Genomic DNA, 15,136 nt, shown 5'->3' with positions numbered 1-15,136 from the left:
CTTTGCATTACAAAAAAAAAAAAAAAAAAGCCCATCTTGGGCTCCTCAGTGCTATGGGTGCCCCTTGGAGGACCCAGGAGCCCTCCCCATAGAACCAACACTGATATGACAAGTCTTTCTTCCTTCATCCTCCAACATGCAACATCAAAGAGAAAAAAAAAAAGAAAGAAAAAAAGGAGAAAATAAAGCCTTACTTTGTTTTACTTGCCATTTATTGTAAGAAAACTTTAAATCATTTTTAAGGAAACATTCTAAAGCAAGGCTGGAAAATGTCTGATTTTTCTATAGAAAGTTGAGTATAGTATGTAACTGCTGGCAACCCACTGTCCCTTTGTGGTCTGTGGCACCCAAAGCATGTGGACATACTTGATGTTCTCAGCAAGAGGAAGAAAGTATGGTCCAAATTAAATTTTCCAAATTAAAGATTTCAGTTTATACAAAATGCATCTAGCATCATGTAAATTTTTCTATGACCAAATATCTTTTAAATTATAATCCTGAAATAATATTTTTGTCACATATAAGAGCAACTTTTTAACATTGTAAAACAGTCCAAACAATATAAATGTAAACATAATAAAGAATGAAAATTCCCTTTATTCCTCAAAAAAAAAAAAAAAAACCCAGGTGGGCCTTGTGACTACGGTGGCAAATGATGCCATGTGACTTCCAACGCCAGGCCATAAAAGGTCATGCAGCATCCATATTGCTAGCTGGAACATTCACACTGGAGCTCTGAGCTACCACATATGAAGTCCAACTCCTGGGCAGGATGCTAGAGAGGCCATGCGTAATCTCTCTGGTCACCAGTCCCAGCCAAGCCCAGGCTCCCTGCTTATCCCTGCCAAGGGAAGAACCATCTTTAAAGTGGACCCTTCAGGGATCCCTGGGTGGCGCAGCGGTTTGGCGCCTGCCTTTGGCCCAGGGCGTGATCCTGGAGACCTGGGATCAAATCCCACGTCAGGCTCCCGGTGCATGGAGCCTGCTTCTCCCTCTGCCTATGTCTCTGCCTCTCTTTCTCTCTCTCTGTGTGACTATCATAAATAAAAATTAAAAAAAAAAAAAGATTTTAAAGTGGACCCTTCAGCTCCAGCTGTTCCAATCCCAGCCACTCAAGCCTCTGTTCATTTCAGTCATCCCAACCTAGGCTCCAGACACTGGGGAGCTGAGCCTTTCTGAATTCCTGACTTGTAGAATAATAAAATGGCTCTTGTTTATGCTGCTAAGTTCTGGGGAGGTTTGTTATGCAGCAATAAGTAATGGAAACAAGGAATCAGAAATGCTTCTCTTGAGAAGTGGAACGGCTCAAGTGGTGGTTCTCAGTGGGGTGATCTTGCCCCCCCCACCCTGCCCAGGGGACATTTAGCAATGTTTATAGACATTTTCGGTTATCACAACTCTAGGAAAGGCATCTGGAGCTTCAGGGATACTGCTCAGCATTCTACAGTGCATAAAAGCCCCTGACAACAAAGAATTATTTGTACTAAGATATCCATAGCACCAAGGTTGAGAAACCTAGTTCTGGGGAAAGGCTCTGACATTTAGAGGCTTGTTAACTGAAAAGACTGGCTTGCTCTCTACAGAGAAGCCCTAGCTAATAAGTTGTTCCCAAACAGACTATCTATTTATTTATTCATTCATTCATTCATTCATTCATTCATTCATTCATGAGAGAGGCAGAGAGAGAAAGGCAGAGGGCATAGGCAGAAGAAACAGGCTCCCTCTGGGGAGCCTGATGCAGGGCTCAATCCCAGGACTCTGGGATCAAGACCTGAGCCAAAGGCAGACGCCCAACCACTGAGCCACCCAGGTGCCCCTCAAATAGTTTAATTTGGGTTTTCATTGCTTCATTCATAAGTATCGACAGATAGCCAGGACATTTGACATTTGAGGAGAGCCTCCAAAATGAAAGAAAACAAACAAAAGGCAACTAGGTGGAAACAAAGATAATAAAAAGAAGAGATTAAAACAAAACAAATAGACAAAAGAAAAATAAACGATGCCTTCAGAGAGGTAAGAGGGCAACAGTATATCCATAAAACAAGAACGTGATATTATGAAAGACAGCATGGAAAACAAGAATGAATAATTATATATTAAAAATATGGAAGCCGAAATTAAAATAAAATCAGCAGAAGGCTTGGGGGATAAAGTCAAGTAAAGTTTCCCAAGAAGTAGACGCAGAGGCAAAGGTCAGGGCAATACAGAAAATACAAGATCCGAAGAGTAATCCAGTAGGTCCAACAGGTAAAATAAAGGGGAGAAAATTACCAAAGATAGAAGATTTTTTTCCCCCAGAACTCAAGGACACACAACACACTACTTAGCTCTGCAATGAAGACTATGTCTACATTTACTTCTGAGTTAACCAAAAGTCATGTTATATTCTTACCAGGAGACCAAGGGAAGAGAACTGGAAGTGGCTTTATAGGAAAGCTCAATTCTTGACTGCCACAAGAGGTCAACAGACGTCTAAAATGGGTAAATCAAGAAATAACAATATAAACAGAACTAGAAACTAATGAAAGAGTTGAAAGATGCTACCTCTAGAGAGAGCTGGACTGAGAAAGCTAAGGGAGGGGAGGGGATTTTTATTATGAGCCTCTCTGTACTGTTGATACAGAAACCATTTGCATGCATTATTTTGACAAATTTGATAAAACAGAAATTAATTAAAAATGAGTACAGTTAAAAATTGCAATGCGATGGGATTAAGTTTGATTATTTGGAAAATTCGCTGATGTGGATGAGCCATGCCATGCCATGCCCCATTTACCTCATGAATGTGGAGGAGTTTCTCCTGACCTCACTGGCCAGTGAAAGCAGTTTGTGGGTGGGGGTGGGATGGGGACCTACACACCAACCCCTTGGAGGGGGGGTCACCAGTTACTGGATCCCTTTCCCAGCATTGCTGCATTTGAGTATGGATCCTGCCAGGGTGCCAAAGGAGAGAAGAGCTAGTTACTCTTTGAGAAATTTAGGAATTCACTAGGATTTCTTGCCTCTTCTACTCTGGACTCGGACAAAGTGCTAGATTTCTGAAGGTCCAGAGCCTCTGTGCTGATGTGCTCAGCTGCTAGAGGTGGCTGCACACACTCATTGTCTCATGCGACAGATGGGCCTTGAGTCACCATATCTCCTACCAGGAGCTCCCCAGGAGGGGCGAAAGCAGGGAACATGCCTGTAAGGGCTTGTGCCTTACCTCTAAGGTGCATCTCCTTGGGTGCCAGGCCTCAGGCCTAACAGTCCTTCCTGTTCTTTCCCTCACCCACTGCCCTTCCTCTTCCTCCTCCTTCCTGCCTCTACCCACCACCCTCCTCCGTGCCCCCCCAGCCCCGCCCTAGGGGCTGCTCAGCTGGCTTGCTTGCCAAATGCACCGCAGGTTTTTTCTTTTAACCTTTTCAATTGTTACTTCCTTTTTGAAATTACATCATTATTACATAAGTAACATGTATTCCTCATACAAAAACAAGAAAATTTTGAAAATCACTCACAATTCTACCAGCCAAATAAAACTCAGTACTTGTCTATGAATTTCCAGGATGTTTCCAGGCTTATGCACAAGTAGAAATACTACTGGCTCACGCCTCATCTGGGTACCCATCTGTTGAGCACTCAACACAGGCCAGACCCTGTGCTGAGGCCTTTAGATGTGTTAATCCCACCCAATTCTCGAAACTTTGCGAGACCTGTGTTATTATGCCCATTTTACTGGCAAGAAGTAGAAGCTTAAGGAGATCACATCACTTGTCTGAGCTCTCACATGGGTTAAGAGACTGACCTGGATTTCAACCCTCCAGCCTGAGTCCCAAGCCACTTGCCTTGCATGTTTGCTGAGCTTTCTACATTTCTTTTTCTTTCTTTTTTTTTTTTCACTTAGCAATACATGTAAACATCTTTCTTGCCAATAAATATACACCTAGGATGTGCCAAATTTTAAAGGACCAATTCCTTTTTCTTGGGCTTTTCAACGTTTCTTTCCTTTCTTTTTTTTTTCATATTATAAAACAATGCAGTGACAACTATCTTTATACATATATCTTTGCACGATTTTCCTAGGATAAATTCCAGAAAGAGGAATTGCTGGGTCCAAGGCTAAATACATTTTTAACACTTCTTCTCTAATTATGTCAGCAGTACACATCGGTACACAATTGCCCACATCCATTATTTACTGAGTGTTTTGCTCTCTAAAATTTGGGCTGTGATTTAACACAGAATCAGAGAACCCTGATGCAGGAAGCATTCTATATATCTCTAGATCTAGACCCAAACATCTTTGCTTAAAAAAAAAACAATGTCGGGGATCCCTGGGTGGCGCAGCGGTTTGGCGCCTGCCTTTGGCCCAGGGCGCGATCCTGGAGACCCAGGATCGAATCCCACGTCGGGCTCCCGGTGCATGGAGCCTGCTTCTCCCTCTGCCTGTGTCTCTGCCTCTCTCTCTCTCTCTGTGTGACTATCATAAATAAAAACAAAAACAAAAACAAAAACAAAAAAACAATGTCCAGGACCCTGACTTCAGCAGGCCTGATAGAAAACAAGGAAACAAGAGACCAAGGAGAGGCCAGGAAAGCACAGCAGGAGGCCAGCTGTGGACACAACCAACCGGCTTGGAGGAAGTTGTTCTGTTTTCCCAAGGAAAGCACAGTCTTCTTGGGTCTAAAGACCTTGAGGCCACCATGGATGATCCACTGCTCAATACTGAGCTGTCCTCACTGTCCATAGCACCCACAACTCTATCCAGGAATTCAAGACGAGTCCGCTGGACCTTCACTTCATCCAGCTGCCAACACTTTCAACACTCTGGTCTTCCTTGAATACATTCCAAGGCCTTTTAGGTTGGGAAGTCCCAAACTAGACACAGTCTTATTGTTCTCTTACCTTGATGTTGTTTTCTTCCAACAGGTTGCAAACTCTGGCACCTGGAGAAGAAAAGGAAAGTAACTGATTGAGACAGAGCACTGAGGGTAGGTCCTGAGGCGCGCGCGTGCACACACACACACACACACACACACAGCCTGGATGGAAGCTAAGTGGGGCCCCTCATTGGTGGTGGATTCTTCAGAAGCCACTGAGGTGTGAGCTGGCTGCATGCTGGCCCAGGTCAGACGCAGGCACCATGACTTCTACACACAGACATTCTCTGCTTGGGGCGTTTAATTTTCTCACTCAGTCTATTAATGCTCCTATGCTGGCAGGAACCCCAGTGCTTTTGCCACTATGTCTCAAAGCCTTTTATAAACAGTAAGCCATTCTTTTGTGTATTTTGAGTCATACAGCCATTCATCAAGTATTTGTTGAGCCCTGACTATATCAGGCTCTAGAGATACAGCAGTAGACAGAAGAGACAAAAATCCTACCCTCAAGGAACTTGCATTCTACTAGGGGAGACCAACAGCCAGAGAAAGAAAAGGATACAATCTATAGTAGTGAGAAGAGGAAAGTTCCCTGGAGGAAAAAGCAAACAGGAGAAGGGGAAGGGAGTATTGGAGCAGGCATTGAGGAGTATTGAAATTCTAAATAGGGATCCCTGGGTGGCGCAGCGGTTTGGCGCCTGCCTTTGGCCAAGGGCACAATCCTGGAGACCCGGGATTGAGTCCCACGTAGGGCTCCCGGTGCATGGAGCCTGCTTCTCCCTCTGCCTGTGTCTCTGCCTCTCTCTCTCTCTCTCTCTCTGTGACTATCATAAATAAATAAATAATTAATTTAAAAAAATTCTAAATAGTATGGCCACGGAATTATGAACAAAGACCTGAAATAAATGAGGGCCTGAACCTTGACATTTAATGCGGAAAAAGCTTTCTAGTGGTGAGAACAGCATGTGCAATGGCCCAGAGGTGAGAGGCTGCCTGACAAAGATCACTGGGGAGGGTGGCGTGGCCAGAGCAGAGTGAGTGAAGAGGGCATAAGGGAGGGGATTAGAGAGGCGGTGGGGCATGCAGGGCACTAAAAGAAGGCCCTTGTATGAACTTGAGCTTTGACTCAGATAGGAGCCACTGGAGAGTTTTACACAGAAGACATGATGTGACTCATATTTTAACAGTATCATTCTGGGGATGCCTGGGTGGCTCCGTTGGTTAAGCATCCAATTCTGGACTTCAGCTCAGGTCATGGTCTCAGGGTAGTGAGACTGAGCCCCGCATTTGGCTCTGGGCTGGGCACAGAGCCTGCTTGGGATTCTCTCCTTTCCTCTCCCTATGCCCCTCTCCTGAGTCTCTTAAAAAAAACAAACCCCAAAACAATATGACTCAGGATGCTGTGTTGGGAATAAATTGGGGAGAACAGGTAGAAGCAGTCAGGAGGCTACTGCAGAAATCCTGGCAAGAGACGATGGTGGCTTGGACTAGAGAGACACCATGGAGGTATTGACATAAGGTCAGATCCTAGAAAGTAGAGCCAGTAGGATTCGTCGATGGATTAGAAGTGGATTTGAAATAAAGAATTCAACTAGGACTCTCAGATTTTTGGCTTGAGCAAATAGGAGACTCAAATTGCCATTATCTGGCTTGCACTATCTCCACGCTGATGGAGCATGTTTGGGGGTAAGACAAGGAACTTAGTTTTGGACATGTTAAGTAGGAGATGCCTTTTAGATGCCCAACTGAAGAGGCCTGTAGGCAGCTGGATATATGAGTTCAGGGAAGATGTCAAGGTTAGAAATGAAGTTCAGCATGTAGCTCTTTAAAGCAATGACACAGGATGAGATCACCAAGGGGCAACTGTCTAAGGGCTGAGACACAGTAAAGGAGACTGAGAAGGAGTAGCAAGTAGAACAAGATGGAAATCAGGAGAAAGGGTTTCAAGGAGGATGGGGCAATCCACTGTGATAGGTCATGACAGGACAAAAAATTCATCACTGGATTTGGCATCTTGGAGTCCCAGGTGACCATGGTCAAGGGCAGATTCAGTGGAATGGTTGGGATGACAACCTGACAGCAACAGGTTCAAAAGAGAAAAGTGGAAGTCATCAGCCTGGGGGACAGAGAGATGGCAGCAGCAGGAGCCTTGGGAGGGAGGGGGGAAGGAATGATCAGATAAATTTCTTCTTTCTGCACTTCACTCCTTTATAAAATGTAGCACACAAAGCTGGCACCTCCACAACATGTGTCAGTGGCAGCCATGGTTACCAAGTTGAACTGCATTCCCCAGGTTGCTGAGCTTCATCCAGCTTCTGGCCCATGAGCCAACTACCTGCTTGTTTCTAGACTCCCATGAAGTAATTCCCATTTTCTCACAGTCCCTTGTAGCCAGAGGGAACAGGATAGGCAATGTTTCGCTCTCATGGAGCTTGCCTTGTGAAGGAGACAATCGCCCAACAGACAGACGTGCAGAGAGGTCATTTCAGGTGCCAACAAATGAAGTGAAGATAATAAAATGGGGTGAGAAGGGGATAAAAGTGTTGGTGGGGTGGGGCCTCCTTCAGCCAGACTGTGTGGTCAGATGGTCTCTCTGGGAGATGGTGCCTAGGTAATTCTTCTCACACTGGCCCCTGCCCCACTACTCTTGGGCTTTCAAATGTCCCAGAGCTGCCTGGGGTCTGTGGTCAACTAAGTATAGGGCCAAAAGGAGACATTCTCTTCCTCTTCTCTCTTTAATGTATACTGTGGAATACTCCATGATTACAAAAGACATGCATTTTCACTGAAGGAATTGGAAAATATATTGAAAAGAGGAGGAAAAAAAGTCACAATTCTACTACTCAGAGATGCCTACTGCTCACACTTGTATGCATCCTAGTAGACATTTTTGCTATGCATATAAACACATAGTTTTTAAAGACGGAGATTGGCTTGGGGTGCCTCAGTGGCTCGGTTAGTTGAGTATCCAACTTGATTTTGGCCCAGGTTATGATCTCAGGATCACAGTGGATTCTTGGGGGGGTCAGGGTCTACACCCAGTGGGGAGCCTGCTTTTCTCCTTCCACCCCTTCCGGAGGTCACATGCGCTCGAGAGCTTTCTCTCTCTCATAAATAAATAAATAAATAAATAAATAAATAAATAAATAAATAAATAAATAAATCTTAAAAAGAAGAGACCATGTTGTCCATTCTGTTCTGTGTACACTGTTTTAGTCTTGAATTTTGACTAAATCTATTATAAGCACACTTCTGATGCCATTTAATTTTCTTCCACATACCAATTTTAATGGCTGCACAGTATTCTACTGTGAATGCATACTTTTACCATACTTTATTTAATCCCAAGAACATTGGCCATTTAGATTGTTTCCAAGTGAGTGACACTAGGAGTAAATGCTATAATAAACAAACCTGCATTTTTTTCTTTCTTAGTGGAGTAGGTTTGCAAATCCCTGATTGTTTTCTTGGGTTCAAGACAAAGCATCCCTGCCCAGCAGGAGTGTCGTGGGTCTCATGGCATCAAGAAGCAGCCTGAGGCTGAGGGCAGTGGAAGGGCAGAGCTGTGCCTTGTACCAAGGAGCCAGAGTTCACTCAGATGCCAGAGGCTGATTTTATCCTCAGATACACCCTGGTCCTGAGTTTTCCTCCCTTGAGGCCTAAACAATAGGAAAACAGTAGGCCCTTTTCTTAAACCCAGTGAAATCCAAAGGGATTCCCCACCTGAGCCAGGAAGAGGGTGTCTCCCTCTGACAGCAAAAAGAGCACTCTCTTCTTCCTTTGAAATCCCCTTGAGGAAGCTGCCTCTTCCATCCCTCCTTGGGGAAAATATCCAAGTGGTGAGGCATTCAGCCTTTTTCAGGGCAGGGCTACCAGGGAGGGTTTGGGCACAGAGGGTTCTATAGAAATGGCAGCTCCTCTCCTATCTCTGATCCAGCCATGCTCCTGCATCCCTGAATTCCCCAGAAGGCTGGTAGGGGCAGTCTGTGCCCCAAATGAGAGGAGTGTCCTGGGGAGTAGTGAGTTCTGGGGTGAGGTGGGAAAAGCACAAGCCCAGGAGGCCAGAATCACAGCACATTCTGGCACATTCCAGTCTCATTTTGGGCAAGTGACTTCACCTATGGAACACAAGCTCTAGAAGCAGGACACTTGGATCTGTTTTGCATAGTTATATCTGCAACATTTAGCATGTAGTAGATGCTCAATAAATACTGTGCTCCATTATCTTTTCTAACCCTCAATTTGCTTATCTGTAAAATGGGGATGATAAAACCAATATCATAGGTTCATTGTGAGGACTAAATAAAACATGGGTAAAATATTTAACATAATGTCTGGTGTTCAACAAACACCACTTCAAAGCCCTAGAAAGTTGCTTTCATGCCCCACACCCCATGGCATGGACAGGATGCTCTGCAATTTCCTCTTATTAGATAGAATTAGTTTGCCTCCACTCTGCTCATTATTTGCAACCCAAACAAGCCTCTGGTCTGGCACATATCACACAGTGTGTATGGTTGTCTAATTCCCTTGTTAGGCTTCAAGGCAGTTTAAGGACAAGAATTTTCTTTCTGTATCCTCTGTGTCGCTGAACAATACTATGAAGTAACCAAGATCATTGTCACCATTCTACAGAAAAGAAAACTGAGGTTCAGAAAGGTTAGGTGCTTTGCCCTGGTCACATAGCAAGGGAGTGGCAGAGCAAGATCTAAATCTGCTTCTGATTTCTGGGTCCCCACTCTCTTTTAGAGGAATCTTTGGCAAATGGGATTGGGGAGGTGGCAGTGGGTGAAGAGGAAGCAAGTCAGTTTCAACATCTCTGAGGGAAAAGACAGGCAGGACTCCAAGTAAAAGGAGGTCCTTAGGAAGTCAGCAGGGCACTGACTGTCACCTGAGCCCTGTCTCATCTTCCTGTGGATAATCATGTATACAGTAGCTATAATCCCCAGAGACCCATGATTTGACTGGTCTGGGGCAGGCTGATGCAAATAAAGAAGTCCCTAGGCTCCCTTTATCAATGTGGAGCCCAGCCAGCAAGGGGACTTGGGTTTCCTCAGGTCAGAGTTGGTGATGGCCCCAGCAATAGCGGGAGTGGTTGTTGGGCACCTGCTCAGAACTGCCCTATCCCCAGGTATGGGACAGGTAGAGCTTCCCACCAGATCAAAAGCATCTTGATTTACTTATCTCTGTGATCCCAGGATCCTGCTGAATGGTGACAGCCTCCAACCTCCAGCACTGGGGAGTGAGGAAGAGGAGGAAGCTAGACCTAGACCAGGGATGTGAAGGGAAAAGAGACCAGAAAGAAGGGTTTTTAAGGATTTTATTTATTTATTTATTTGAAAGAGAGAGAAACAGAGAATGATAATGCATGCATGAGGTGGGGGTGGGGCAGAGGGAGAGAGAGAAGCAGGCTCCCCGAAGAGCCAGGAGCCCAATGTAGGGCTCAATCTCAGGAGCCTGAGATCATGACCTGTCGCTTCACCCAGTGGGCCACCCAGGCACCCCTAAGAAGAAGGGTTTTTAATGACCAGGAATGCCCTCTGTGTCCCTCCTCCCTATTAAATTATGTGTTTCTGGAGGGCAGGTTGGTGGCTGATTCATCTGTGTCTCTACCACACCCAGTAGATTTCTTTGCAGAGAGTTGGTACTCATTGTAGCTTATTGGAGGTATAACTGGAAGCCAGTATCCAGGATGCCATCTGCTTTTCATACCTGGGTCATCCAGGAAAGGGCCTGTCCTGATGGTCTGATGTCTTGACCAAGACAATCCCAGGGAGGGGCAGAGACTGTTAACCTGAGGCATTCAGAGTTGACCTCTGTCCCCAAGCTCCACCCAAGTGACTATCTCTCCCTTCCTTAGCCAAAGAGAGCTCTTTTGGGGGAAATCTCCAGGATCCAGGTGATAGAAATGGACTGGGTATGTGGTGTAACACCTTTGTCCTTGGGAACCTAAGAGGGCTCTGGGCCACGAGAAAGAAAAGTCTAGAGCAATTATCTCTTTATTGAGAGAGTAAAACTGCTGCTTTTGCCTGAACGGTCAGATCAGTAGATTCTTTTTGCACCTGCCATCCCCACAACATGCACGTACCGCACAGCTACAAATAATCTTGATGTTGCATATTTAAAACGACGCCTTTTTACATCCAGATGGCCAAGAGGCACATGAAAAGATGCTTAACGTCATTCATCATCAGGGAAATGCAAATCAAAACTACAATGAGATATCACCTGACACCTGTCAGAATGGCTAAAATAAAAAACACGAGAAACAAGTGTTGGCGAGGATGTGGGGAAAAAGGAACCCTTGTGCTCTGTTGGTGAGAATGCAAACTGGTACAGCCACTATGGTTCTTCAAAAAGTTGAAAATAGAACTATAGCACAATCCAGTAATCACACTAGTGAGTATTTACCCCCAAAATACAAAAACACTAATTTGAAGGAATATATGCACCCTACATTTATAGCAGCATTATTGATAATAATTGAATGACAGAAGTAGCCCAAGTGTCCATGGATAGATGGATGGAAAAAGGAGATGTGATATGAATATCATTCAGCCATAAAAAAATGAAATCTGCCATTTGTAACATCATGGATAGAGCTAGAGAGTACAACACTAAGTGAAATAAGTTAGAGAAAGACAAATACCACAATTTCACTCATAGGTGGAATTTAAAAAACAAAACAAATGAGCAAAGGAAAAAACAAAAAGAGAGAAACAAACCAAGAAACAGACTCTTAGCTCTAGAGAACAAACTGATGGTCACCAGAGGGGAAGTCGTGGGGGTGGGGGGCATGGATAGGTGAAATAGGTAAAGAGGATGAAGAGTACACTTATCATCATGAGCACTGAGAATGTACAGAATTGCTGAATCACTATGTTGTATACCTGAAACTGATACAACACTGTATGTTAACTATACTGGAATTAAATTAAAACAATAAAATTAAAAATAAACTGATGCCTAAAATGCTTGTGTGCCCATCAGCATGAGTGGAGTCCTCCTCTGCAGATGTGCTGTGTGCAGAGCTTGTCTCTACAAGGCCAAATGCAGTATGCATTTCTCACCTGCATACCTGGACAGCTTTAAGCTTCAGGCTGAGTGGGGATATCCCAGAGAACAGCCATTACTCATGTCCTTCCATGTGGCCTTAAGTTAAATCTATAGAATTATGTCTAAATTCCTCAGACAGCCTTCAGGTCACGGGCCAGGACACCTGTCCACACCCCCCTCCCATCTTGCCGTTGGCTTACCTCACACTGTGGCTCAGGTGAGATGCAATTGGCTGGACTAGCTGTGTTTTCACAAGGCCTCCAGGCAATTCTGACGTGCACTAACTAGTACTCAGAAACCACGTGGTTATGAGGCTCCCTTGCTGAGCCTGGGCTGCCCTTCTCAGGCCTCTTCTGCCTCACTATCCCTCTCAGGAAGCCCTCCTCGTCCCCTGAGCACCTGTGAGCATCCCTTCCCAGAACACACAGCTCCTCCTCCATTCCACTCCCCATTCTGGTACAAAGGCTTCCTTTCTGCTCCTCTTCACAGCACATAGGTTCTCCTTCATTTTATGGGTGAACTGTGAGCATTTGTTAACTGCCTCCCAGATGGATTCCACTCTAATGCACACATGAATGTGACTCTGAAGGCACCTTCAGGAGTGAGGGCCTCACTTTGCTCCCTGTCAACAAAAATCAACTGAGGGCCTGCCAGCTGTGGCAGGAATTGAGCAACTGTGCCAGGCACTGGGGCTGGTTCAGTGATGAAAGGTGTGGTCCCATCCTTCAGGAGCACAGAATCACACAATATGCACTTTGTTTGTATCTAGCTTCTTTTGCTCAACATGTCTGTGAGATTCACCTATGTTGTTCTGTGTCATCACAGTATGCTTTTTAAAAAATTGCTGTGGGGGATCCTTGGGTGGCTCAGCAGTTTGGCGCTTGCCTTTGGCCCGGGGCATGATCCTAGAGTCCCGAGATCAAGTCCCACATCGGGCTCCCTGCATGGAGCCTGCTTCTCCTCTGTCTGTATCTCTGCCTCTCTCTCTCTCTCTCTCTCTCTCTGTGTCTCTCATGAATAAATAAAAAAATATCATTGCTGTGGTGTATTCCGCTGCACAGATATGACACAATTCACCTATCCATTCTATTACTAATGGACATTTGTCTGTTTCCAGTTTGGGATTTCTATGAATAAAAACACTACCAACATTGGTGGACATGTGAACTCACTCTTCTTGAGTATACACCAGAAGTGGAATTGATGGCTATGAAATGGGCATAATCTTAGGTTTAGTAGGTACTGCTGAACATTTTTCCAAGGTTATTATACCACTTGGCACTTCTGCCAGCAGTGTGTGAGGGTTTGGCAGCTTTGGCATTATCGATTTTTTAAGTCTTAGTCCTTTGGGTGTGTGTACAGTAAGTTTCAATTCGTTTATTGGCTAACAGGTACCCACTTTTTTTTTTTTTATGATAGACAGAGAGAGAGAGAGAGAGAGAGAGAAGCAGACACAGGAGGAGGGAGAAGCAGGCTCCATGCCGGGAGCCTGATGTGGGACTCGAACCCGGGACTCCAGGATCGCGCCCTGGGCCAAAGGCAGGAGCTAAACCGCTGAGCCACCCAGGGATCCCCAGGTACCCACTTTTAAAAAAGATTTTATTTATTTATTCATGAGAGACACAGAGAGAGAGGCAGAGACATAGGCAGAGGGAGAAGCAGGCTCCATGCAGGGAGCTTGATCTGGGACTCGATCCCCGGACTCTGAGATCATAACCTGAGCCGAAGGCAGATGCTCAACCACGGAACCACCCAGATGACCTTAGATATCCACTTTTAAGATGTTGCCAATCAAGACTTTTACCTGTTTTGGGGTGCCTGGGTGGCTCAGTTGGTTGAGCGGCTGACTCTTGGTTTCAGCTCAGGTCATGATCTCAGGGGTAGTGAGATGGAGCCCCATGGTCCAGCTGCTCAGCAGGGAGTCTGCACTAGATTCTCTCCCTCTGACCCTCCCCAACTCTTGTGTGCATGCATGCGCTCGCTCTCCTTCTCTCTCAAATAAATAAATAAATAAATAAATAAATAAATAAATCTTTAAAAAAAGGACTTTTGCCTATTTTGTCTTTTTTCTTATTGACCTGCAGGAGTTCTTTGTACATTCTAAATATAAATCCTCTGTCGAGTACATTACTGAAAATATCAGTCTGTGACTTACCTTTTCACTCCTTTCAGTGGTAACTTGCGATGAAGAGATGTTCATGAAAGGTCAATTTATCTATATTTTCATCTGTGACTAGTATTTTTTTGGTAGCCTATTTAAGAGATCTTTATTTTAATATTAAGAAATCCAGTGGACACAGAAATAATGACAAAAATCACCAATACTAGTAAACAGAAAGAAGTAATGGATAAAGTCTGACAGTGAGTGTGGGAAAAGCACTGGCTCTGCTCACGAGGGTGTGCCTGCTTGAGTGTGATGTGCAAAGCCTGGGCTTTGTTCTGGAGTGGGGTGGAGGTGAAAGGGGAGTCTCTGATCAGTTCAATGAACGTGTGCTGGTATCCAGGTTGGATGGGGTGCTGTGCCGGGTGCTGAGGATGGCTCTGTGGGGACAGGGAGACCCTGAATGACTGACTCAGGAGAAGGACTGCCTCTTTTCATTTGTGTTAAACTGGGTTCAGCCCCCCAAACTCTGCAGGCTCCCCCTAATCCAGGCCCTGCTCCTCCTCTTCTGTGCCAGAGCCTGCAAAGACAAAAGTGTTGACACTTGTCCAGCTGGCTCAAGAAGGGGAAATTCTCCCTCCCTGAGTCACCACAGGCAGAAGGCGCTTCACATAACAAGCACGGGACTACAAATGATCACTATGCTTGTTTCACTATGCTGCATCACTTCCAAAATCCCCGATGATGCTTTCGAATGAAGTCTGGGTCCAAAAACTTTCCCCATGTTTCCCCCAGTTTGAATAGAACAATACCCAGGGAATCACAAGCTGACTTGTGAAATTGACTTCCCCAAAGAAAAGAAAACAGATATGTAGTCCAGAGTGGTCAAGCCCCCACTTCTTTTGCCAGGGGGAGGGGTAAGGGGTGGGAGTAGAAGGCTAGTGGCTCCTGTCACCTTGCCAAGAGGACCCCAACCCAACAGATGGACATAAGCCTCCTTCTGTCTCCTCCAGCAGAAAGCCAGCTCTGGAGTCCCTGGGACATCTTTCTCCCCATCCAGCTTAATGGAGATGTACTGCACATGGCCTTGAGAGCTCAGAGATATGGTGCACAAGTCCCCAAC

Source organism: Canis lupus, chromosome 10 (assembly GCF_048164855.1).
Source record: "Canis lupus baileyi chromosome 10, mCanLup2.hap1, whole genome shotgun sequence".
Taxonomy (NCBI): domain Eukaryota; kingdom Metazoa; phylum Chordata; class Mammalia; order Carnivora; family Canidae; genus Canis; species Canis lupus.
The sequence above is the reverse complement of the archived record's forward strand: the minus strand, read 5'-3'. Positions refer to the sequence as shown.